Raw genomic sequence first — 26,691 nt, 5'->3', positions numbered from 1 at the left:
ACGCCAGGGGGTGGCCTTTAGAACCACTGATATTTTTGCCCTTTGTTTTTCCTCCATCCCCATCCTCTCCCGTCCATATCTTCTCCTTTCTTCTCTCAGCATTTCCTTCCCTATCGCACTTTTCAAATCCCACAGGCTTTACTCTCACCCTTCCCTCATGGCTCTTGCTAAAATGATCAGCAGTTAAATAATTAATGCTTACATGAATGGATCATCATGTGGCTTTAGAATTGGTTAGTAAAGAGATGGTTTCAACACCTGTCAGTCATTTTTTAAGGCTGCCTGCAGACTCAGGCAGACAACACTACATCAGTTACACTCAGTTCACATTTTTGAAGGGTTTATATGCAATCAGAAATGCTTTATTTTTTTTTTTTAATTAAAACAAATTCTGCAGAATTTGTATAGGTCATGTAGACCACAAAAATACACTTATGCGTGGTATGTTTGACAGACACCTGCTCTCCAGGCATCAAACACTAGCTGCATTAGGGCCCCTCAAAGTGGGAGTACACTGGGGTCAAAACCAATCTTCAACACACTAAAGGAGCTAATTCCACAGCATGTGGGCAATCTTGGCACAATAAGCACTCTGACTGCAAACAGCTCTGAAAAATCTTGACACAAGCCCAAATTAGCACCGAAAGTAATTACTACAGCTTCAGAGATTAACAGGCTTGACCTGCCTAGATTTCCAAATGTACATTACCACTGAAGCCTCTCAGAGCAATTTCCCAATCCTAAATACATATAGAGAAGGGATACAAAAGGCTTCAAGCACTAATGTGCATAAAGTTATTAAAAGCTTCAGCACGGGCAAGTCAGAGAGCAGTTTGCTTTCCCTCTGTGCCCCCTGGTATTGCCGAATACTGCTAGCCCTGACTTCAAGCATCAGTATCTGTACATGGCAAACCATTGGCAGGAATGACATGGAATGCTTCAGTGGAGGTGGTGAAGCTACACCAGTGGACATAGGGCAGAAAACTGATGTCTGCACTACTTGCATCAGTGCATACCCAAATCCCTCTAGAGGTGAGGCCAACTCAGGCTTTCCTCTTTCAAAACACTCTGGTCTGAACTGAAGCTGAGATCAACGGAATCTCTAGAGTAAAGCTGCCTCAAGGAACACCTGAAAGCATTCCCTAGCACACCTGCGTACTTGAGACAGTATCTGCCCCAAACGCTCCTTTCACAGGACACATGGAAGAAAATGCAACACATGCCTTTTCATAATAGGCATACCTCTGGGGTTAAGGACGCATATTTTGTCACCCTGAAAGGACATAAAACCCTCAGTGCCTGAAACAGACCTGCACCACCAAAATGTAGGTTACTTACTTGTAACTGGTGGTTCCTTCAGGAGATGTGGTCTATAACTGTTTTCCATATATGAGTATGGCACCATGCACCTGAGACTGGAAAATCTTGCAACTAGCGTCCGTTGGTCCATGCCTGCACTCTGGCTCTCCTCACATGCAGCACTGAGGGTATAAAGGGAGTTGCAGACTAACCATCTCTCCAGTTCCTTCTCTACAACTCCAGTCATGATCCAAAGCAGAAGGGAAGGAAAACGGGAAGCGGAATACAGATAGGGACCATACGTCTCAATGAACTCCCAGTTACAGGTAAGTAACCTCCATTTCTTCAAGTGCTGGTCCCTATGTGTTCTCCGTATATGGGTGACTGGCAAGCAGTACTCAAATGGGAGAGAGGGAGTGTGAGGATGCAGGCAGCATACATGTCTAACACTGCAATTCCAAAGGCTGCATCAGCAGAAGAGGATTGGACCAAAGCGTAATGCTTTGTGAACTTGTGGATGGAACTCTAGATTGCTGCCTTACAAATGGCCAGTATAAGGCACTTCTCAAAGAGATGCTACTGAGTTCACCTGTGCCCGAGTGAGATGGGCCCTCACCCCACCTGGGGGAGGGAAAAGTGCCAACTGATAGCAAAGGATATAGGCAGAAATCCACTTTGAGAATATGAGCAGATACTGCTAATCCCCATGCTCGCTCTGCAACAACTACTAATAGTATAGGTGATTTTCTAAATGGTTTCGTTCTTTGCAGGTAGAACGCCAATGCTCATTTGAAATCAAGAGGATGAAGTCTTCTTTCCTTGCTGGAGGCATGAGGCTTTGGGAAGAATATCAGTAAGTGAATCGATTGGTTTATGTGGAACACAGAAACTACCTTTGGGATGAATTTCGGGTAGAGGAGAAGGGATACCTTCTCTTTTGAAATGAAGCGTGAAGCAAGTCAGCCATGTGGGCCCTCCAGTTCACCTACCCTTCTGGCCAACATAATGGTGATGAGAAAGGCAACCTTCATAGACAGGTAGAACACTGAGCACGTGGTCATCAGTTTGAAAGGTGCCCCAGTAAGTGCTGCAGTATAAGTACTTTGGCTTAGTTAGTAGTGGGAAGACCCTAGTCAGACCCTTTAGGAATCTAGCTGCCATGAGGGAGGCTTAGGCAGACCTGTATCCTTGGGACCTGCACATTAACTCTCACTCAACTTGGAAGGAGTCAGGGAGGAATTCCTTCTCCTGGAAGCAGATTTAGAGGTGGATCTGTTTGTGTCTGTGAGAGTGCACCTTACTCTCATAAGAAGCCTGAGAAAATAAGTCATTAGATTTATCCGAGCTGATCTCTGCTTCTGCGCTCGTGCTCAGACTCGTGCTGCTTGAGGACTGAGGACAATGTACAGGGAAGTCTCCCAGGCCTGGATCTGACTCGGATCTCATGGCTTTCTCCATGAGGTGCTTCCTTAACTGGAAGCCTTATTCCTCTCAGGTCCAGGGTGAGAAGAAACAACAGACACTGCACTTGCCAGAGGTATGCACCTCTCCTAGGCAGTAAGGGCAGCAATAGGGGTTATTGCTGACCAAGGAGGAGCAAGGACAGGAGACAGTTTTTAAATCCCAAAATTCTGGCAAAAGTCCTACTCCCAAAAGGAATGACAAAGAGGGTCTCCCAATGTAGGGAAAATTAAGCTACACTAACTACATAATATACTATAAAAACAGTAACAAACTATATACAATTTACTGAGATTAAGATGATGCGAGGATAGCTCCAGAAATAAAGATTCCGACTTGGGCCACGCGGCAGTAACAAGGAACTGGAGAGGCAATCAGTGTGCACTTCCCCTTATACCCTGGGTGCTGAACATGAGAAGATGCAGGTCGTACGTGTAAACCACTTGACACTACAGGCAAAATTTTCCGGTATCAGGTGCATAGTGAGAATAAGTATCCACATGCGGAATACTGACAGGAACAAGCATTCGAAAAGCCACTAATGTTCCTCACAGAAATCTGGAAACCAGAGATGGGACAGAGGTGCCCAAAAGGCACCAGGAACATCAAAATAAAGAGGAGTAGGGTGACAGGAACACAGGGGAAATATCAAAAAAGGGTCCCCAAAACAAAACAGGTAAAAGAGATGGCTCCTGAGGGATGCTCTTTCAGTGGCAGAGCATTGGCTTGTTTCGCCTAGCAAAATGAAGGCTGAGAGGATATGATTGCTTTCTATAAATATGTCAGGGGGGTAAACAGCAGGGAGGACGAAAAGTTATTTAAGATGAAAGCCATTGTTAGCACAAAAACAAATGGATATAACTGGCCATGAACAAATTTCAGGCTGCGAATCAGAAGGTTTTTAACCATCAGAGGAGTGAGACTCTGGAACAGCCTCCCAATAGTTGTGGGGGCAAACAACTTAGTTAGTTTTAAAATATCACTTGATAAATTTATGAGTGGGACTGTATGACAGAGTTGCTTGCAATGGTGGGGACAGGGCTTGGCAGCCCTGGTGGTCCCCTCAGTTCATGTCTTATGTTCCTCGCATGCTTCAGGGGTCAGCAGCTCAGCTGCAAGGGTCAGGAAGGGAATTTCCCACACACACATTGTATTTGGGGAGGGAGGGGGCAGGTGTCTCCGTTCACTGAAGGGAGATGGCCACAGCTGGAGATGGGAGACTGGATGGGGTTGGCCGATGTTCTGAAATCGTACTGAGAATTCTTTCCACTGCTTACTGGTTGGTTCTTGCTCACATGCTCATGGTCTAACTGTTCATTATACATGGAGTCAGGAAGGAATTTTTCCACAGGTCAGACTGGCATGGAACTTGAGAGGTTTTTGCCTACCTCTACAGCATGGGGTGTGGGTCACTTGCTAGGATCATCTGGGATCTGGGTATATTTTACTTAATTAATTCCCTGCCAATTCAGGGAATTGATGCCTCATCCCCTCCTGTTTTCTGCCTACAGCACATAATGGTTTAGTCTCCTGAGAGCTAGAACACTTTAGTTTAATTCTGGTTATCAGTCTTTGTGTAGAGGTGACTGGGTGCTTTAGTGGCCTGTGATATAAAGGATGTCAGACTAGATAATCTGGTGGTCCTTTCTGACCTTAAACTCTACGGCAGTCAATAAAGAATTGACTGGAAGCTTCCCAGTGCTACAGTTGGGGTGGTGTGTGACTATCAGAGGATAAACATAAGAACATAGATCAAAGGTCCATCTAGCACAGTATCCTGTCTTCCAACAGTGGCCAATGCTAGGTGCCCCAGACGGAATGAACAGAACAGGTAACCAACAAGTGATCCATCCCATCGACCATTCCCAGCTTCTGGCAAACAGAAGCTAGGGACACCATCCCTGTCCATCCTGGCTAATAGCCATTAATGGACCTATCCTCCATGAATTTATCTAGTTCTTTTTTGAATCCTGTTATAGTCTTGGCCTTCACAACATCCTCTGGCAGGAAAATGCTTCCTTTTGTTTGTTTTAAACCTGCTGCCTATCAATTTCATTAGGTGACCCCTAGTTCTTGTGTTATGAGGAGTAAACACTTCCTTATTTCCTTTCTCCACATCAGTCATGATTTTATAGACTTCTATTATATCCCCCATTAGTCGTTTCTTTTCCAAGCTGAAAAGTCCCAGTCTTATTAATCTCTCATCATACGGCAGCCGTTCCATACTCCTAATCATTTCTGTTGCCCTTTTCTGAACTTTTCCCAAGTCCAATACATCTTTTTTGAGATGGGACGACCACATCTGCACACAGTATTCAAAATGTGGGCATACCATCGATTTATACAGAAGCAATATGATTTTTTCTGTCTTATTATCTCTCTCTTTCTTAATGATTCCCAACATTCTGTTTGCTTTTTTGACTGCCGCAGCACATTGAGTGGATGTTTTCAGAGAACTATCCACAAATTACTCCAAGACCTCTTTCTTGAGTGGTAACAGCCAATTTAGACCCCATCATTTTATATGTATGATTGGGATTATGTTTTCCAGTGTGCATTACTTTGCATTTATCAACATTGAATTTCATCTGCCATTTTGTTGCCATCACCCAGTTTTGAGAGATCCTTTTGTAGCTCTTCACAGTCTGCCTGGGACTTAACTATTTCGAACAATTTTGTATCATCTGCAAATTTTGCCACCTCACTGTTTACCCCTTTTTCCAGATCATTTATGAATATATAGAATAGGACTGGGCCCAGTACAGACCCCTGGGGGTCACCACTATTTACCTCTCTCCATTCTGAAAACCGACCATTTATTCCAACCCTTTGTTTCCCATCTTTTAACCAGTTACTGACTCATGAGAGGACCTTCCCTCTTATCCCATGACAGCTTACTTTGCTTAAGAGCCTTTGGTGAGGGACCTTGTCAAAAGCTTTCTGAAAATCTAAGTACACTATATCCACTGGATCCCCCTTGTCCACATGCTTGTTCACCCCCTCAAAAAATTCGAGTAGATTGGTGAGGCATGATTTTCTTTCACAATAACCATGTTCACTCTTCCCCAACAAATTATGTTCATCTATGTGCCTGACAATTTTGTTCTTAGTTTCAACCTGTTTGCCCGGTTCTGAAGTCAGGCTTACCAAGGATCACCTCAAGAGCCCTTTTTAAAAACTGGCATCACATTAGCTATCCTCCAGTCATTTGGTACAGAAGCTGATTTAAATGATAGATTACAGACTACAGTTAGTAGTTCTGCAATTTCACATTTGAGTTCCTTCAGAACTCTTGGGAGAATACCATTTGGTCCTGGTAACTTATTACTGTTTAGTTCATCAATTTGTTCCAAAACCTCCTCTAATGACACCTCAATCTGGGACAGTTCCTCAGATCTGTCACCTAAAAAGAATGGCTCAGGTCTGGGAATCTCCCTCACATCCTCAGCTGTGAAGATGGATGCAAAGAATTCATTTAGTTTCTCCGCAATGGCCTTATCGTCCTTGAGTGTTCCTTTAGCATCTTGATCATCCAGTGGCTCCATTGGTTGTTGAGCAGGCTTCCTGCTTCTGATGCACTTAAAAAATGTTTTGCTATTACTTTTTGAGTCTTTGGCTAGCTGTTCTTCAAATTCTTTTTTGGCCTTCCTAATTATATTTTTACATTTCATTTGCCAGAGTTTATGCTCCTTTCTATTTTCCTTACTAGGATTTAACTTCAACTTTTTAAAGGATGCCTTTTTGCCTCTCACTGCTTCTTTTACTTTGTCGTTTAGCCACAGTGGCACTTTTTTTGTTCTTTTAGTATGTTTTTTAATTTGGGGTATACATTTAAGTTGATCCTCTATTCTGGTGTCTTTAAAAACTTTCCATGCAGCTTGCAGGGATTTCACTTTTGGCGCTTTACCTTTTAATTTCTGTTCAACTAACCGCCTCATTTTTGTATAGATCCCCTTTCTGAAATTAAATGCTACAGTGTTGGACTGCTGTTGTGTTTTCCCCACCACAGGGATGTTAAATTTAATTATATTATGGTTACTAATGCCAAGCGGTCCAGCTATACTCACCTCTTGGACCAGATCCTGTGCTCCACTTAGGGCAAAATCAAGAATTGCCTCTCCTCTTGTGGGTTCCAGGACTAGCTGCTCCAAGAAGCAGGCATTTAAGGTGTCAAGAAACTTTATCTCTGCATCCCATCCTGAGATGACATGTATCCAGTCAATATGGAGAGAGCTGAAATCCCCCAATAGTACTGAGTTTTTTATTTTAATAGCCTCTCTAATCGCCCTGAGCATTTCACAGTCACTATCACCATCCTGGTCATGTGGTCAGTAGTATATCCCTACTGCTATATTCTTATGATTAGAGCATGGAATTACTATCCGTAGAGATTCTATGGTACAGTTTGGTTCATTTAAGATTTTTAGTTCATTTGATTCTACGCTTTCTTTCACACATAGTGCCATTCCCCCACCAGCATGACCTGTTTTGTCCTTCCGATATATTTTGTACCCTGGTATTACTGTGTCCCATTGATTATCCTCATTTCACCAAGTTTCTGTGATGTCTATTATATCAATATCCTCATTTAAAACGAGGCACTCTAGTTCACCCATCTTATTATTTTGACCTCTGGCATTGGTATATAAGCACTTTAAAAACTTGTCACTTTTTAGCTGTCTGCCATTACATGATGTAGTTGAATGGGACTTTTTTTATTTGACTGTTTCTCATCAGTTCCTACCTGTATTTTATCATCTTCCATCCTCTCCTCCTTACTAGGACATAGAGAATCTCCATTAATAGATTTTCCCCAAGGGATGTCGCTGTCCGAACCATGTGCTCCTCCGCACCACAGGGCTGGGGGAAAGCCGACAGAAGAGGAACCTCATGCTCCTACATATTGTGATTGCCTTTAGGAATAAAAAGGCTTTAAAGTTTGAAGAATTGTACCTGTCTGACCCTAGGCAGCTGAATCCCAGGAGTTCAGAATCTGACACAGATTGCGGCTACATCCTCAACTGGTATAAACTGGCAGAACCCCACTGAAGTTAATGAAGCTATTCCAATTTACAATAGCTAAGAATCTGGCCCAATATCTTTAAAGTGGAAATCTCTTATGGAGGTTTAAAAAAAAACAAAAAAAAAAAACCTGATGTCTCCTTAATACAGCACCAGTGGGCTGTGCCTCTCTTCTACCACAGAACTCAGACAGTCCGGACTAAGTATTCAGATACTGGGGCTTAGCCACACTCCTTCTGTGGCCCACTAGTTGAATGCTTCCTAAGATGCAGAGATACTTAAAAATTCCCAACAGCATTTATCAGACACTTTGAATTTTACCTGGATAGAAATTCAATAAGCATACATAGTGCTCTCTTAAAAGATTAATTCAACCAGGGTGAGTCGGTTTGAAGGTAGAGGCCAATCCCAGAAAGGAAAGCAGCTGATAAATTTTATATGCTGGATCCTGACCCATCCCTGAATCTTCTACTAAGAAATCACAGTGAGCAGTAAGAATAAAGAGTAAGAAAGATAAAGAAAAGAGGACACACACACACGATCCATCCTACTCCTTTCCTGGAATGTACTGCTGGTTCATTTAGGAATAACTATTGTGACAGAACACTCCAAATTCTTCATGCAAATACTGTTATAATATGAATATGGCATAACTAAGGTATATTTATGCAAAATTGGTCATGTGAGATCATTGGAAATGTTATGATTTACTTAATATGATTATCCTACTTGTATGCTGGTATCATTTTTGTATCTAAAGTTAGGACTATGAAATATGTAAGAATTACAACTGTTAGCACCTGGGGAACGCCTACCGGACAGAATGCAATCAGCCTGGATGGGTCATTAGGTAGAACACTAGGGGCTTGTCTACACTGGGAAGTTTTGTTGCCAAAACCTGGCCTTTGGTGAAAAAAAACACGATAGCGTACACACTGTAAGGTCTTTTTTTTCGAAACCCCGCCCTCCCACCCCCAGTTTTGGTGATACAAAACTTCCACCCCTGCGAGAGACTTTTGTCTTTTCCATCCCTTTATAGTCGACGAACAGCCAGTGTAGACACCACAGGGTTTTTTTCAATTTTATTGGCCTCCAGAAAGTATCCCACAATTCCCCTACTGCCACTCTTGTCAGAGGTTTGAACTCTGCTGCCCTGCAGCCAATCTGCACCTCCCTCTTGCAAGACCCGGGACTTTTAAATCTCATTTCCTGTTTGCTGGCTTCCCAGAGCAGCTTCCGAGGTGAGCATGGCTAGCTATCACCCCAAAAGCACTCCCGTCTGGACCACCACTGAGTTGTTGGATTTGATCAGTATATGGGGAGAGGAGTCTGTTCAGTTGCAGCTGCAAGTGACCCGTAGGAATCAGGACACATAAGGGCAAATTTCTCGAGGCTTGTGTGAAAAGGGCTATGATCAGGACATGCAGCAGTGCAGAGCAAAGATAAAGGAGCTGAGGCAGGCGTACCGTAAGGCGCAGGAAGTGAACCATCGCTCCGGTGGTGCACCTAAGACCTGCCGCTTCTAGAAGGAGCTGAATGCTATCATCGGTGGTGACCCCACCTCCATCCCCGATTGCCCTATGGATACTTTGCAGGCTGCTGAAAAAGGGGGTAACTCTGAGGCTGAAATTGTGGATGAAGAAGCTGAGCTAGAAGACGCGGGGTCGCCTAATGGGGCATGCAGCCAGGAACTTTTCTCCACTCCAGAAGTGCTCAACGGGGAGTAGGAAGCAGATGTGACTCTGGGTAAGTTGCTGTGGCTTGTGTAGGGAATCGAAAGTGGGAGGCAGTTAGTGTGCAGCTAATCTACGTGGCCAAGCATGGTGTCGATGGACATCGAGACCTGCAGGGAATCCTCCAGAGAGAGGCTCTGGAAAGTTTCCAAGACGTACTTGTTAATCCTCTACTGCAGATTCCAAGGGATTGAACCCTTGTTAGGTCCCCCATTGTAGGAAACTGTACCATGCCATTTAGCAGTCACTGGAGCTGGGACCAAAGCAGCACGTAGCTGAGCTGCATATAGACCAGGGTGAAAGCTGCAAGCATTCAAAAGCTGAGCCTTGGTTTCCCTAGTCACCCTCATCATTAGTAACCTCATCAGCAAGATGTCAGCTAGCAGATTAGCCGCCTGTGAAAAATTGTGGGCTAATTTTAGAATGAGTTCCCTGAAAAGCTCCCCTGCAAGCTGAGACCTTTTTGTCCGTACACACAACTGCCTTTCCCCCACTCCCAGAACTCACCATGACTGGGGTGCTCACAGGGCTGCGTGCCTGCCTAGAGTCTTAGAGAGAATTATTTCTACTAGCAAAATGCCCTTTTATGTAAATGTTTCAATCATTTGCTGGAATGCAAAAATCCCTCTTCTGTTCAGCACAGACCTTGAGGAACACACCACGCACCCCTGCCAACCTGCTGCAACAGATAAGAAAAAAATCCTAGGCACCGGAAAGAGGAGATGTTCCACAAGGTGCTGCAGCATGATGAGAGATGGAGTGGGGCACGGAAAGAGTGCTGGGAAGCTGAAAGCCAGGACAGAAAAGAGAATGCTGCTTTTGGTAGGCAAGCAACAGAGCGGATGCTAAAAGTTATGGAGGATCAGACAGAGAAGCTCAAGTCCCTGATACAGCTGCAGACTGAGCAGATCCGAGTTCGAGCGCCTCTGCAGCAAATACACAATTCTTTGCCAACCCCACCGCCCTTTATGCCCACACATTCCTTTTCACTCCACAGCACTCCACCCCCTCTCACAGCTTGCACAATGATAGCTGGAGCAGTTACAGTTGTGAGGTTTTACCCTTTTTAACAATAAAGGCTAAGATATTTAATGGTAATGCGTTTTTATTCTGTGTTCTACAAAAGCGTATCGCAATCAATTCACTCTCTGGTAGAGGCTTCTAAAGCATTGTGTTGCACAGATCTTGGGCCCCAACACTGTACGTGGATGCAACAGGGAAACAGCTCCCAAGCAGATGTGTTACTGCCCCTCATTGCCAAAGTGGTTCCTCAAAGCCTCTCTGATGTTCACAGGAGCCCTCTGGGCTCCTCTGACAGCCCTAGCATCTGGCTGTTCAAACTGTGCAGCCGAGAGCTCTGCCTCAGTGCTCCACACCTGAGCAAACATCTCACCCTTAGAGTCACACAGATTATGCAAAGTGCAACACACGGCTATGACCACGGGATTATCATCCTCGGTAAGGTCTCGCCTGCCATTTAAACACCTCAAGTGAGCTTTCAAATGGCCAAAGGCACATTCGACTACCATGCGGCACCTGCTCAACCTGTTGTTAAAACGCTCCTTGCTGATGTCCAGGTGCCCTGTTTAAGGTTTCATGAGCCAGGGCTGTAAGGGGTGAGCAAAGTCTCCCAGGATTACTATGGGCATTTCCACATCCCCCACTGTGAACTTGTGGTCTGGAAAGAAAGTCCCTGCCTGCAGCTTTCTGTACAGGCCACTGTTGCTGAAGATGCGTGCGTCATGCACCTTTCTAGACCAGCCTGCATTGATGTCTGTGAAACGCCCCCGGTGATCCACAAGTGCCTGCGACACCCTGGATCCCTTCCTATTGAGGTATTCAGAGGCAAGGTGGTCTGGTGCTAAAATTGGAATGTGTGCGCCATCAATGGCCCCACCACAGTTAGGGAAACCCATCTCTGCAAAGCCATCCACTAGGTCATGCACATTTCCCAGAGTCCCAGACCTCCGCAGCGGGATGCGATTTATTGCCCTGCACACTTAGAGTAATACAGCCCCAACGGTGGACTTTCCTACTCCAAATTGATTTGCGACTGACCGGTAGCAGTCTGGATTCACCAGCTTCCACACAGCGATTGCAACACGCTTCTCTACCGAAAGGGCAGCTCACAATCTGGTGTCCTTGCGCTGCACGTCGCGGGCCAGCTCAGCACATAGCTCCATGAAGGTTGCTTTACGCAACCCACTGGTTGTCATCCCACACCTGCATGACAATGCAATCCAACCAATCAGTGCTTGTTTCCCTAGCCCAAAAGCAACGCCCTACCGTATGCAGCTGCTCTGTGAATGCACAAAGCACTGATAAGTGCCTGCAATTCATCCTCTGCTAACTTTGCGAGTATCTCTGCAAGTAACTGTGCTGCCATGTGCGATGTCCTCATGACAACTAACAGCACATAGGAGAGAAGTGCAAGATCCATCCTCTCTCACTGCACATGCTGGCACGCACTACAAAAGAATGACAGTTGGAAAAACAAGGCAAAAGAAAGCCAGAGACCTTTGGAGGGTTGGGACACAAAGCAGTGCATAACGGTACATTTTGCACATCCCAGGATGCACCACACTCCGTTCCCGCATTCCCACAACACCTAGCGACGGATGGTGTCACCAGGCACTGTGGGATACGTACCTACAGTCTATTGCATTCGCTGTCAACAAAGATGCCCCGAATGTGGACATGATCTGTCGACAGAGGGAGCAAATGTACACACACTTTGGAGACTTTGCTTTTGTTGATTTTCCTTTGTCAACATTAGTTTCATCGACAAAACTTCCCAGTGTAGACAAGCCCTAGGACTTTGAAAATGCTAATCTCCCACCTTCCTGAGAAGTTTCCTGGAATGCTGCTTTGATACTGCAGGGTCAGGTGATCATGTCTCCTCATACTGGACACCATCTTGGACTTCTAGTGTTTTTCCATTAAGCGTGGGGTGAGGGCTAAACTGGGAAACAAAGGATTCTGTCCATATGCAAATCCTATTTAAGGCTGGGGAGTGTGTTAATCTTGGTTCACTCTTCACTGAATCCCCACCCAGAATGACAGCTGGAAACACCTAAGGGCTTGTCTACACTGGCACTTTACAACTTTCTCGCTCAGGGGTGAGGGAAAAAAAAAAAAAAAAACCCTGAGCACTGCAAGTTTCAGCCCTGTAACATGCCAGTATAGACAGTGCACCAGCACTAGGAGCTGCGTTCCCAGCACTGGTAGCTATGCCCCTCATGGAGGTAGGTATTTAGAGTGCTGGGAGAGCTCTCTCCCAGTGCTTTAACGTTGCCAAAGAAGACATTCCCTAAGAAACAAAGGCAAAGGGAAAGGGAAGGAAGTACTGAACCCAGGCTGGGAATGGTGGCTGGCCCATGAAGCATATACCTGGAATTTTAGACTGCAAACAAGAGCAGTTTGTCCTCAAGAAATTCTGCAACCCGCCTAAAACATTTAGGGTGAGAAATTACTATTTGTAGCCAATTTCTTTCGTGTATTAAGTCTAGTTTGCATGTTTGTTTTATTTGCTCACTAATCTGCTTTAATCTGTTTGTATCCCTTATAATCACTTAAAATCTACCTTTTGTAGTTAAACTAGTTTTTGTTTATTCTAAAACTAGTTTGTGTAATTCATAACTGGGGAGGGGGAGGCAAAAAGCTGTGCATATCTTCTTCCATATTGAGGGAGAGGGCGGATTTCATGAGCTTACACTGTATAGATTTCTGTGCAGCGCAAGACAATATAATTTTGGGTTTACACTCCAGAGAGTGTGTGCACTTGAGTGCTGGACAATGCCCGAGCTGAGTCTTTCCACACAGAGCTATTCTCAGTGTCTGTGTGCCTTTGCAGTTGGATGTGTCCCTACCGGTGTGTCTGCTAGAGGAGGCTTGAGGGCCTGGCACAGCAAGACAGGGTGAGGGCACCCAGGCTGATGGAACAGACGGGCTCAGAGGGACCCCAGTCCATCAGGTGGTACCCTGGAATGGTGGGGTAACCCGTCACAACTATATAATTCCTCTTTTCTCCAAAGAATCAATTTGCAAAGTGACTTAGACATTTAGGAGCTTAAAATATTACTGACTTTCAATGTCACTTTAGGGTCCTAAGTTACTCTTGAAGTTTTTCCCTTACTCTGTGGTGCAAGCGGGTTTTAGCCTGCATATTTCCTTACTAGTAACAGGTGACATCTCTGCCTCTGGAAGCTGCCATGGAATGGTCTCAGTGAGCCTGAATTCCTTCTGACACAGGATTTCTGAATATGACATATGCTTCCCTTAGACACTGTTTCATGCATCTGGCAACAAGGTCTTTTTACTAAGCCTTTAGGGTGAGAGGAAAAGAAGATATCTGATTTCCTGAAGATGGCCATATATTGTCAGACATCCAGATTGTGCCATACCCTCTCCCACTTATGCTAAGAGTTCAAACACTAAGAGGACAAGAATCTCTGGAAGATATTTAAAAAAAAAAAAAACCACAGTACCAACTTTAGCCAAAGACTCTTTAGTGCAAAGTACTATAATGTAATTGTGGAAAATGCACTATGGCTCACAACTGCTTAGGACTACTCTTGAGCTCCTTCTTACCTATATGACAGCTACTAAAAACATGCCTTGATAGATAATGGGTAGAATGATATGGAACTCATCAATGTAAACAGATGAGATGCTAGAGCTTGCAACATTAACAGAAACTGCCATGAAAGCAACACCAGTTCCATTACCAGTTTTCAATTATAAGCTGCTCTAAAAAAATCTGGACACAAGCAGAGGGTCCACTAAGTACTGAGACAAACCTGCACTAATTACACTATTCAGGACGAAGATGTACAGAGACACACTGCAGGGCTACCCTGAAGAGAGTCCAATAGTTTGGAGATGCAGAGATCCCCACCCCCACAAAACAACATCACTTGTTCCTCACAAAGAAGGAGAACCTTTTTCCACTATCTCAGTTTACATGAGGTAATAGAAAACCTGTGAGAGCCATAAGCAGTGCCCTATGTATTCCACAATTCCAGAGCTGTGAAATTTACCCTTTTGCTGCTCAACTGTGCTCCAGAATTTGTTTGCATTTGTTTTTTGAAATGTTGCTTGCTAGCCTGCACGGCTGCAAAAATACATCTTTAAAATTTGAACTGATACAGTGACACCTCACAATCTGCAGAGAGCCTAAAATGATAGTCCTGAAGCGTAACTTAACCCATTCATCCCAATAAGGATGGCAGGATTTTCACAACTAGAGAATCTGGCATCCCTTCCCTCCCCCAAGATGCCAATGAATTCGGGGTTTTTTCACCTGCAGAATTTCTCATTTTGTAGGGACAGGTGCCAAATGTTTTGTTTTCCATCTCCTTGGCCTACCAAAACCTGCCTCCAACTGCCCCTTGCTCTCCAACTTTCCTCACAAGAAGGAGTTAATTAGATTCTATTGTGCAGAGCCAGAGTTGAAGTCAAGCTTGCAGCCAGGAAGCTGGAGAACCAAAAGTATAGGCTAGTGAGCTGAACAGTCTGGAAAATACCACATCAGCTGAGGCCTAGAAAATGAGCTACTAAAGCCAGCTACAATTTTCCCCTGTCCCTTGTGCTCATGTTCAGTAGAACCTCAGAGTTACAAAACCAGATTTACAAATTGACTGGTCAGCCACACTCATCTGGAACCGGAAGTACGCAATCAGGCGATAGCAGCAGAGACAAAAATAAATAAATATGGAAATACAGTACAGTACTATGTTAAACTACTAAAAACAAAGTTTAAAAAAGATTTCACAAGTAAGGAAACTGTTTCTGTGCTTGTTTCATTCAAATTAAGATGGTTAAAAGCAGCATTTTTCTTCTGCATAGTAAAGTTTCAAAGCTGCATTACGTCAAGGTTCAATTGTAAACTTTTGAAAGAACCATAACTTTTTATTGAGTTACGAACATTTCAGAATTACGAACAACCTCCATTCCCGAGGTGTTCGTAACACTGGGTTTCTACTATATGTGGTTCTGAGCCAGGCTACCTGGAAAACATGTTGAAAATACCCATCCTCTGATATAATCTACTGAAATAAATTGATGAATTATGAATCAGTATTTTTCAATGAGTCATAGTTGTGCATGTCTGTATGCAAATTGGGAAATAAAAAGTATTTCATAGTGGTGTCATTGCAGAACAGGGCCCCATAATATATGAGGCCCTATCCATAATGAGCATCCCACTCAAAGAGGATTATTCATCTTAATTTAGGGTATGTCTACACCACAGCAGAACAGTTACAGCGCTGCAACTGTGCCACTGTAGTGCAGATGCTTCCTTCATTGATGGAAGGGGTTTTTCCCATCAATAGAGTTAATCCACCTCTCAGAGAGGCAGAAGCTACGATAACAGGAGAATTCTTCCAAAGACCTAGCCACATCTACGCTGGTGGTTAGGTCAACCTAGCTACAGCGTTCAGGGTGTGAAATTTTGTACAGCTCTGAACCACACAGTTAAGTCGATCTAATGTTTAAGTGTAGACCAGACCTTAGATTGTCATGTTCAACAGCCATGTTGCTAAACACAGATGAGCTAAGCTGCGTGAAGTAAATGGCCCTGGTGAAGATGGTAAGGTCTGTTAGGGATAATTAGTGGAGCACTCAAGCTTCTACCAGGTCTGATTACCAGAATGTTTTTGGTTAGTTTGGAGTTAGTGAAGCATAACTGATTATTAGATTTTTGACTTTCATAGTCAGTCTTCCAAGCAGCAGAAAGGGAGGAAAATGCATACAGAAATTGATTTGGTCAGAGATAAGCTAGGGTATCCATTCCAAGGTGTCTTGGGTCAACTTCCCTTTTAGTAGAGTCATTGGCTCATTCCTGGTGAATGCAAATAGATCAATATGACGGTGATGGAGGGAAAAATATATGCATCAGAGGGCTTCCTTGCTTAGTGACCATTCTAAGAGGTTTACCAATTCTCAGCTTGTCTGAGTGATTTACTCATTATGAAGTGGCAAAGTGAGGGCAGAGGTCAAGACCCAGGAAAAGACAATTTATTTCTGGAAATCAGAGTACTATTATAGTAAATATTTTAGTAAGTTTCATTAAATACACCACTAGCACATGGAAAAGTCAAACCTGAACAGCACTCCTAAGAAGAGATCTCAGTCAACCAAGATGAAAAGGAAAAGCCCATGCTGTACAGAGGGAGAGATCTGTGTAGATGGGTGGTGAAAGAGAAGAAAGAACAAGACAACATGAGGGGAAGGAAAAATATAAACAGTAGTAAAACAGGTCAGATCTTTATTAACAAACAGCATGTTGCCCCTTCAGTGCCCTGTGAACGTAGAATGCATTTGATAAAGCTCCACTTGTTCTGACCCTCTGGGCATACATTACATATCATACCTTACTATCAAAGGCACAGATCTACAAATCTTTACTTGTATAACTAGTCAATCACATGACCAGCCCATGGAAGCCAATGGAACTACTCACCTGAATAAGGAGTTTCATGAAAGTAAGGGTTTGCAGGACTAAGGCTGAAGTTTCCCATAAAGCAGTAAACAATGTGATTGCATGTGAAGGATTAACTTGCAAGGTTTCCACAGGAAACACTTTACTTATTTCTTTTTTAAATGGAAACACCTAAATTGGTTTCCCTAGTGGAAATGGACTAACTTCGAGAGATGGTTAAAATAAAGAAAAAAGATTTCACAACAAATGTTAAAGTTGTTTCTGTTCTGCAGGGTTAAAGCTGACCTCCTCCACTCCTTTTTTCCCCAAAGTTTTTGTTGTTGTTGCTTTTAGTAAAATCATTTAAATTATTTGTGAAATCATCATTGAAATTTCTCATTTACGGAAACCCAGGTTTTTAAGCAAAGAAGCAGCTTCCATGGAGATTCTGCAATTTTGAGGTCCACTTTTTGCTAAAAGTTTCATTTGTGAAAAGCCTTTTTCCAGGAAAAACTTTAAAACATTTTATCCAGCACCACTGGTTTCACATGATTGCTATCAACTCTTACCAAAAAGAGATTATGTAAATGAAAATGGTAGATGATTTATGGAAGGTAAGTAATTAAGGAAATATTGTAATGCAGTATTTTGTTACATAGGTACAATACGATAGAAGATAGATTTTAGTCAGTAATGCCACTAATCCAAAAACCTATGCAAAAGTTTCCATTAACATGAGTTGGGGGCATGGGTGGGGAGAAGGGACATATGACATGCTGCACTTCTAAGGAGATTCTCTCTCAACACCTTTACTGAGGCTTTGTCTACGCTGGCAAGTTTCTGCACAGCAATGCAGGTTTCTGCATTTTAACTCCCAAGGTGTACACACTGCCAAGCCATTTAGTGCGCAGAAACTGCGCAGCTGCAACGCTGTAAAAAACACCCTGATGAGAGGCATACAGCTTTCTGCGCCGGGGCTACACCCTGGTCCATTATAGCACTGCGACTGGCCTCTGGGAGGTGTCCCACAATGCCTGTTCTCACCTGTCTGGTCATCGGTTTGAACTCTACTGCCCTGCGCTCAGGTGACCAACCGGGAGCCCCACCCTTTAAATTCCTTGGGAATTTTTAAAGTCCCCTTTCTGTTTTCTTGGTGACACATGCAGTGGTGTCAGCGCATCTTTCCAGGTGACCATGCCTGCTCCACGCACCAGGAGATCCCCTGCTTGGAGCAATGCCAAGCTGCTGGACCTCATCAGCATTTGGGGAGAGGAGGCTGTCCAGTCCCAGCTGTGCTCCCGCCATAGGAATTATGATACCTTCGGACAGATTTCATGATGTATGATAGAAAGGGTCCATGACTGGGACACATTGCAGTGCAGGGTAAAAGTGAAGGAGCTGCGGAACGTCTACCACAAGGCGCGAGAGGCAAAACGCTGCTCCACTGCTGCGCCCAAGAGCTGCCAGTTCTACAAAGAGCTGGACGCGATAGTCCGTGGCGACCCCACTTCCACTGCGAAGGCCCCTGTAGATACTTCATTGGCTCAAGTGCCAGTCAACAGTGGACCGAGCCAGGAGGAGGAAATTTTGGACCAAGAGTGAGATGGGGACCAGAGGCAGAGGATGACTCGGAGGCCAGAGATGCATGCAGCCAGGAGCTCTTCTCTACCCTGGAGGAGGCTAGCCAGTCATAAGAAGATAAGAATGGCCATATTGGTCAGACCAACGGTCCATCCAGCCCAGTATCCTGTCTACTGACAGTGGCCAATGCCAGGTACCCCAGAGGGAGTGAACCTAACAACTAATGATCCAGTGATCTCTCTCCTGCCATCCATCTCCACCCTCTGACAAACAGAGGCTAGGAACACCATTCCTTACCCATCCTGGCTAATAGCCATTAATAGACTTAACCTCAATGAATTTATCCAGTTCTCTTTTAAACCCTGTTATAGTCCTCGCCTTCACAACCTCCTCAGGCAAGGAGTTCCACAGGTTGACTGTGCGCTGTGCAAAGAACCTCCTTTTATTTGTTTTAAACCTGCTACCCATTAATTTCATTTGGTGGCCCCTAGTTCTTATACTATAGGAACAAGTAAATAACTTTTCCTTATTCACTTTCTCCATACAACTCATGATTTTATATACCTCTATCATATCCCCCCTTAGTCTCCTCTTTTCCAAGCTGAAAAGTCCTAGCTTCTTTAATTTCTCCTCATATGGGACCCATTCCAAACCCCTAATCATTTCAATTGCCCTTTTCTGAACCTTTTCTAATGCCAGTATATCTTTTTTGAGATGAGGAGACCACATCTGTACGCAGTATTCAAGATGTGGGCGTACCATCGATTTATATAAGGGCAATAAGATATTCTCCGTCTTATTCTCTATCCCCTTTTTAACGATTCCTAACATCCCATTTGCTTTTTTGACTGCCGCTGCACACTGCATCGACTTCTTCAGAGAACTATCCACAATAACTCCAAGGGGGGGAGGGATAGCTCAGTGGCCTGCTAAACCCAGGGTTGCGAGTTCAAATCTTGAGGGGTCCACTTAGGGATCTGGGCCAAAAATTTGGGATTGGCCCTGCTTTGAGCAGGGGGTTGGACTAGATGACCTCATGAGGTCCCTTCCAACTCTGATATTCTATGATTCTAAGATCTTTCTCCTGATTAGTTGTAGCTAAATTAGCCCCCCATCATATTGCATGTATAGTTGGGGTTATTTTTTCCAATGTGCATTACCCTATATTTATCCACATTAAATTTCATTTGCCATTTTGTTGCCCAATCACTTAGTTTTGAGAGATCTTTTTGAAGTTCTTCAGTTTGCTTTGGTCTTGACTATCTTGAGCAGTTTAGTATCATCTGCAAACTTTGCCACCTCACTGTTTACCCCTTTCTCCAGATCATTTATGAATAGGCTGAATAGGATTGGTCCTAGGACTGACCCTTGGAGAACACCACTAGTTACCCCTCTCCATTCTGAAAATTTACCATTTATTCCTACCCTTTGTTCCCCATCTTTTAACCAATTCTTAATCCATGAAAGGATCTTCCCTCTTATCCCATGACAACTTAATTTACGTAAGAGCCTTTGGTGTGGGACCTTATCAAAGGCTTTCTGGAAATCTAAGTACACTATGTCCACTGGATCCCCCTTGTCCACATGTTTGTTGACCCCTTCAGAGAACTCTAATGGATTAGTAAGACATGATTTCCCTTTACAGAAACCATGTTGACTTTTGCCTAACAATTTACGTTCTTCTATGTGTCTGACAATTTTATTCTTTACTATTGTTTCCACTAATTTGCCCGGTACTGACGTTAGACTTACCGGTCTGTAATTGCCAGGATCACCTCTAGAGCCCTTTTTAAATATTGGCGTTACATTAGTCACAGCTGTCAGAGCTTAGCAAAGCGCGAAGAGGAGAAGGCTCCTGGTAAGTGGTTTTGATTTTGGGAATCACTGAAGTGAGTTGTTGCAGGCAGGAGGGTTGCAGAAAGCAGACTTGTGTCTGTATGATGCGCGTACCACCACATGCCTAGTCTGAGCGGCAGAACAGGGTGTTGACTGACTCCCTCACTTCAAGGGAATCACCCTCAGAGACCTCCAGGAAATACTCATGGGATACTAGGCAACCGCTGCTGCAGGTTCTTTGGCAGAGTTGCTTTGTTTCTTGCACCATTAAGTGTAACTTTCCCATGCCACTCTGCCATCACAAGGGGGGAAGAGGAGGGAAGGGCGACTATTGCACAGAGGCAAGCCATATAAGGGCCAGGGCAGAAGCTGCAGTCTTGGAGAAGACCCTCCCTCTGCTCACCCTCACAGCCTGTGGAAAATGTGGGGACAGTAATGATTATAAGGCCCCCCCCTACAGTGCTGACTCTCCCCAAGAGCCACGTGCCCATTGTACAGTACGGTCCTGGAACACTAATTTTCCCTGCTGTTACTCACCATTTTGGGGGCCTTATGGCTCATGTGTGCTTGCTTGGGGTCAGCCAGTCAGTGATAGGTAGGTGAATAGGGGCTGTATTTTAAATCACTGAATCAGTGGTTTGTGTGTTGCAAACAATACTGCTTCAGTAAAATGTTGCATTTTGGCTTCACAGATATGACCTTGGGAGCCCAGCCTCCCCCTTTGTTATTGCCGGCTGAATGGCCAAGCAGAATTAAAAAGCGACCACGAAGAACTAAAGAGGACTTTCTGTGTGATGTCATGATGCACTCTGCAGCGAAAAAACAAGAATTGAAGGAGTGGCGGGACAGTGAGAAGAGGGACCGAAAGGAGAACAAAGCGCGCCAGAATGAAGCCATGGAGCGTCTCAAACATTATGCAGCGCCAAGCGGTCACGCTCCAGGTGCTACTAGCACTGTAAACGAGCAGCTCCGCACCTACCCTCCCCTGCAGCTACTGTCGAAAACTTTCCCATGCGCCCCCCAAACACTGCCAACACACTTTTATCAACCTCCTAGCTCCAGTCTGTACCTGCTGTATTCCATTCCTCCCCCGTCACAGTCCAGCACTGCGGACTCCCAGTACCCACTGCACTCAACACCTATCCCTGTGCAGTTTAGCCCTGCTGAAGTACAGTACCTGCTACACTGTGCTTCAAAGGAGACAGCTGGATACAATACCTGGACATACACAAATCTTTAACCGTCCCAGGACCCCACCTCCTCCTGGGACCCTCCATTCCCCCTTCCCCAATCCCCCTCAGTGTTGATATGGTTTTTTGTTTGTCTCTCCTTCAGTTGTTGTTTTTTAAAAAAAGAATTGTTTTGGTTTGAAAGCCATCTTTATTCCATTAATTGAAAGCAAAAAGAGCCCTGCAAAGCAACAGGCTATTTTCTTAAACCTTCAAAGTGCATTGTCTGCACCAATCACAATCACCTCCTAGCATTACAAGCACTGCACTCCCGAGCATAGCAACAAATATTAGTGGCTTTCAGCTTCAAATTGCTGCCATAAGGCATCCCTGAGCCTTATGGCCCCGAACTGAGCCCCTCTAATAGCCCTGGTCTCTGGCTGTTCAAATTCAGCCTCCATCTGTGGATGCCTCAGTGGTCCAGCCCTGAATGAAGCTTTCACCCTTCCCCTCACAAATATTATGAGAGTACGGCATGCGGCTATAAGCATAGGAATACCGTAATCGGATAGGTCCAACCTCCCATATAGGCAGCGCCAGCGGGCTTTTAAATGGCCAAAAGCACACTCAACAGTCATTCTGCAATTGCTCAGCCTGTTGTTGAACCACTCCTTGCTGCTGTCAAGTTGCCCCATGTATGGTTTCATAAGCCACGGCATTAAGGGGTAGGCAGGGTCTCCCAGGATCACAATAGGCATTTCGACTTCCCCTACAGTGATCTTCTAGTCCGGGACGGAAGTCCCTGCTTGCAACTTCTTGAACAGACCAGCGTTCCGAAAGATGTGTGCGTCATGCACCTTTCCGGACCAGCCTCAGTTAATGTCTGTGAAACGTCCACAGTGATCCACAAGCACCTGGAGAACCATTTTAGAAATACCCCTTACGAATAATGTACTCAGTGGCTAGGTGGTCTAGTGCCAGAATTGGAATGTGCGTGCCATCTATCGCCCCTCTGCAGGGGAGCCCATATGTGCAAAGCCATCTACAATGTCATGCACGTTGCCCAGAGTCACGGGCTTTCGGAGCAGGATGTGATTAATGGCCCTGCACACTTCTGTCAACATGAGTCCAATGGTCGACTTTCCCACTCCGAACTGGTTAGCGACCGATCGGTAGCCATCTGGAGTAGCCAGCTTCCACACTGCAATCACCACGCGCTTCTCCAACAGCATGACATCTCTCATTCTCATGTTCTTACACCGCAGGGCTGGGACGAGCTCATCACACAGTCCCATGAATGTGGCTCTCTCATCCAAAAGTTCTGCAGCCACTGTTCGTCACCCAAGACATGCATGACAATGTGATCCCACCATTCAGTGCTTGTTTCCCAAGCTCAAAAGCGGTGTTCCACTGTGGTCAGCACCTCTATGAATACCACAAGCAATCTCGTGTCGTAGCTACTACACATGGCGAGATCAATGTCAAACTGCTCTTGCCTTTGTATTTTAAGGAATAACTCTACTATCACTCGTGACATGTTAGTGACAGCAAGCAGCATTTTCGTCAACAGTGCAGGATCCATTCCTGCAGACCGAAGAGGCAGAGCAGAGCGCGCAGTACACAAGCCATTGAAAGTTGGAGACAAATGCGTACGGAAGCACATGAATTGCTAGGTTACGAAGCAATGCATCACGGTGCATTGGGAGAGGTCCGAGAATGCCCCGCGACCCCCTCCACCTTCCCACAACTCTTAGCAGCAGAAAAGGAAGAGCTGCTCTGTGGGTTAGGTGCACAGAGTTCACCGCTCCAAAGTGCCACAAGTGTGAACACGCTATTGCGCTGGCAGCTGACAGTGTGAACACACAACAGCGGTTTCCCTACAGCACTGTCTGAGCGGTGCTGTAACTGCCAGCACTGTAACTATGTCAGTGTAGACATACCCTGAGATTAGAGATGTGATCTCCCTCCCTTTACTACCCCCCCAAAAAATCGTAAGTATAATTTAGTTTTACATTTTTCTCTCTTTAAAGTCTTTTTTAGTAGACATAAACAGTATATGCAAATTACTTAGCTTATATGTAGACTTTCCATCCTAAATTGTATTTTTCCCAGCAAAACACATTACACATTCCAGAAACCATTCCTACATTCTATGCACTTTTTTCATGAAGGACAACTGATTCATACGGTCAAACAGTGGCAAACAAAGTAAGATCATTTAAAAAGATATTTGCTTTTAGTTAAAAAAGATTTTAAAATAATCACACTATTTAAGGTTAAAATTAGTAAAGTATTTAATAAGCACAATCATAAACATGTTATGTTAGAACATTATGATTCTGAAAAATGGACATTCGACATCATTCTAGCCTGTCCTCACCGTGCACTGAAGAGGAACTGCAACATAATACACAGAACATACTCTTCTGTAATTCCTAATATTTAGGCATAAATACTCATGTTGGTTTTAGTAATTTTTTTTTTTAAAAACATGAAAAGGCACTATTTTTTTAAACTTAACATAAACCAGGAAAGATAGCAGAAATTATGCTCTCACAGGGTCAATTACTTCATTGCTTTACTTCTCAGTTTGCTTCCAAACATCTCTGATCTAATGCACACTATGGAACTTCAAGGGCATTTCCAGATGTGTTGGAATGCTAACTCAACATATTCTCAAAGCACTCTGGCTGGATTACAGAAAAAAAAACAAAAGCATCCGATCAAGAAGATCATGAAGTTAGTATCACTCTAATCTTTTGAGGAACTCCAAAATCACACTTTAACATATTGGGTTGGGAGGATTACTTACATTTAGAGGGGTAGGTTTTGTTTCTGAATTACTCAGATACTATCTAATTAATTATAGCATTTATTTTTTGCCCTCTCCCCAACCTCTTATCTCCAACCTTACATTTTCCTTCTCATCTTCCTTGAATTTTGTAAATTTCTATCCTAGCTTCATCTCTAGTACAGCCCATCATCCATCATACTACTCCAGACAGATTGGGATTACAATTTAGCAAATCTTTAATAAAAATGAACAAAAGATTAACTGTATGGCCCCATCTACACGAATACCCTTTTGCACAGCCAAATAGGTAGAGAGCTGCTTTTTTGCAAATGCAAAGCAACATGAAAATACCACAGTTAAAAGGACAAAACTGAAAACTCACCCAGCAGTGATGGCTCCTGCCTGTTGGGGCTGTGCCTGGCTCCCCAAACCAGGAATTGCAACCTGGTGCATGGTGCCACAGCCATTCAGATATGGCCCAGATGGCCCTCTCTCATGGTGCAGGGGAAGGAGAGGAACAAGGGAGAGCAGTGGTGTCCAAATTTGAATAAGTATTGTTGCAACCTGCTGGGCAAGATAACTCACACAAATTTGGTCCAGCCATCCCCCTCAACACGACAGAGGGTTGGTTGGGCCAAATTTGAGCGGTGCTGCAATCCCAAGTGGCAGGTTGCAACACCCAGGGCAGGACACAATCCCCCTGTCCCTTGGGGACAGAACCCAATCTCCAGAGGGACAGATATGGATAAAAAAAAACAAAAGGGTATAAAAAGAATTTCAGGAGCCAGGGTAAACTTAAACCACAACATTCTACCCCATAAGCCTCACCTACCACTTCTCATGCTTGCTAGCAGAAAACAACACATAAAATGATCTTTGATATTTACAAACCAATGTAAAATTCGTGCCTGGTATGTAACCACCCCCTGGAACAGTACAGCAGTGGTTCCCAAATTGTGGGCCGCGGCCCCAAAGGTAAGCCACGATAGTCCCAGGTGGTACGTTGGAGTTGGGGCTGGCATGGGGGGGCACTGCCCCCCCAAACTGTGTACGTTGGCGGAGTGGTGACCCGGCAATGTCCCTGCCCAGGGCCAGAGAAGCCCAGCACCCCAGTGGGCATCAGAGGGCAAAGCAGAGCCACTGGGCGACAGGGAAGGAAGAGGGGCTGGACCCAAGATGCAGCAGCTCCCAGGGCAGCTGGAGGAGGCTGGAGGGTTTACGGTCATTCCCACTCCGAGCTGCGGCACCCAGTGATCCATGGCTGCGGGGTCTCCTGGAGTGCTGGCCCCGCTGCTACCCCCAGGGATTGGGATTTGTGGTGGGTGATTGGGATCATCAAGGTAGCAGCTGGGCCCATCCTGAGCCTCTGCCTGGCACTGGTAGTCCCCGAGCCCTTTCCTTGTTCCTGGGCAGGAGGTGCCTGTGAGGCACGCTAGGGTGCTGGGTAGGTGACTGGGGCATGGCTGCCAGGTGACCAACTCACCTGGCGGGCAGTGATCGATCCAGCGGGGATCAATTTATCGCATCTAGTCTAGATGCAATAAATCGATCCCCGAGCACTCTCCCATCAACTCCTGTACTCCAGCGCTGCAAGAGGCACAGGCAGAGTCGACTGGGGAGCAGCAGCAGTCAACTCACCGCGGTGAAGACACCATGGTAAGTCGATCTAAGTAGGTCAACTTCAGCTACGTTATTCATGTAGCTGAAGTTACGTAACTTAGATTGATCCCCGCCCCTAGTGTAGACCAGGGCTAAGAAGCAGCCACACAGGAATTGTTTCTGGGGCACGCCACTACTACAAGGGACTCTCAGTTGTCAAGGGGATTACTACAGAAGATTGTTGGTGTCTCTTCCCCCAGAGAGAAGAATTTAAAACTTAAAGAATCTATTGTCAGCTCTGTGCTCAAATAATCATCTCTTGATACTAACAAACTTGCTAATCAGCACACATTTTCTACTGGGGAAAAGATAATTGAGAAGATTGTAGCAAGTAACTCATGAGAACATAAGAACGGCCATACTGGGTCAGACCAACGTCCATCAAGCCCAGTATCCTGTCCTCTGACTGGGGCACCTGCCATTGGCCACTAAGGGAATGAACAGACAGGTTATCACAAAGTGATCCATGCCCTGTCACCCAATCCCAGCTTCTGGCAAACAGAAGTAGAAAGGAAAACCTGAATACTCCACATACAAAACAGCTTGGCATGTTATGGAGACTGCACCTGGTCTCCATTGTCAAAGATGTCCTCCTGGAAGTGGACAAAGATCAAAACATGCAGATTCTATTAAATCCATAAAATACATTTGATCTCATTGACAAATCTGCAGACCCTGGCAGGAACAGACTTACTGTATTTGCACTGAAGTGAA

General features: G+C 44.7%; 1 protein-coding gene across 14 annotated transcripts in view; it reads right to left on the bottom strand.

Annotated features, from left to right (window-relative positions):
* MLLT10 (MLLT10 histone lysine methyltransferase DOT1L cofactor) overlaps positions 1-26,691 on the bottom strand; it is a 227,485-nt gene that overhangs the window by 179,000 nt on the left and 21,794 nt on the right. The window lies entirely within an intron of this gene.

The sequence above is a fragment of the Chelonia mydas genome, chromosome 2 (genome assembly GCF_015237465.2).
Source record: "Chelonia mydas isolate rCheMyd1 chromosome 2, rCheMyd1.pri.v2, whole genome shotgun sequence".
Lineage (NCBI taxonomy): Eukaryota > Metazoa > Chordata > Testudines > Cheloniidae > Chelonia > Chelonia mydas.
This window is presented reverse-complemented; position numbering and strand designations above follow the sequence as displayed.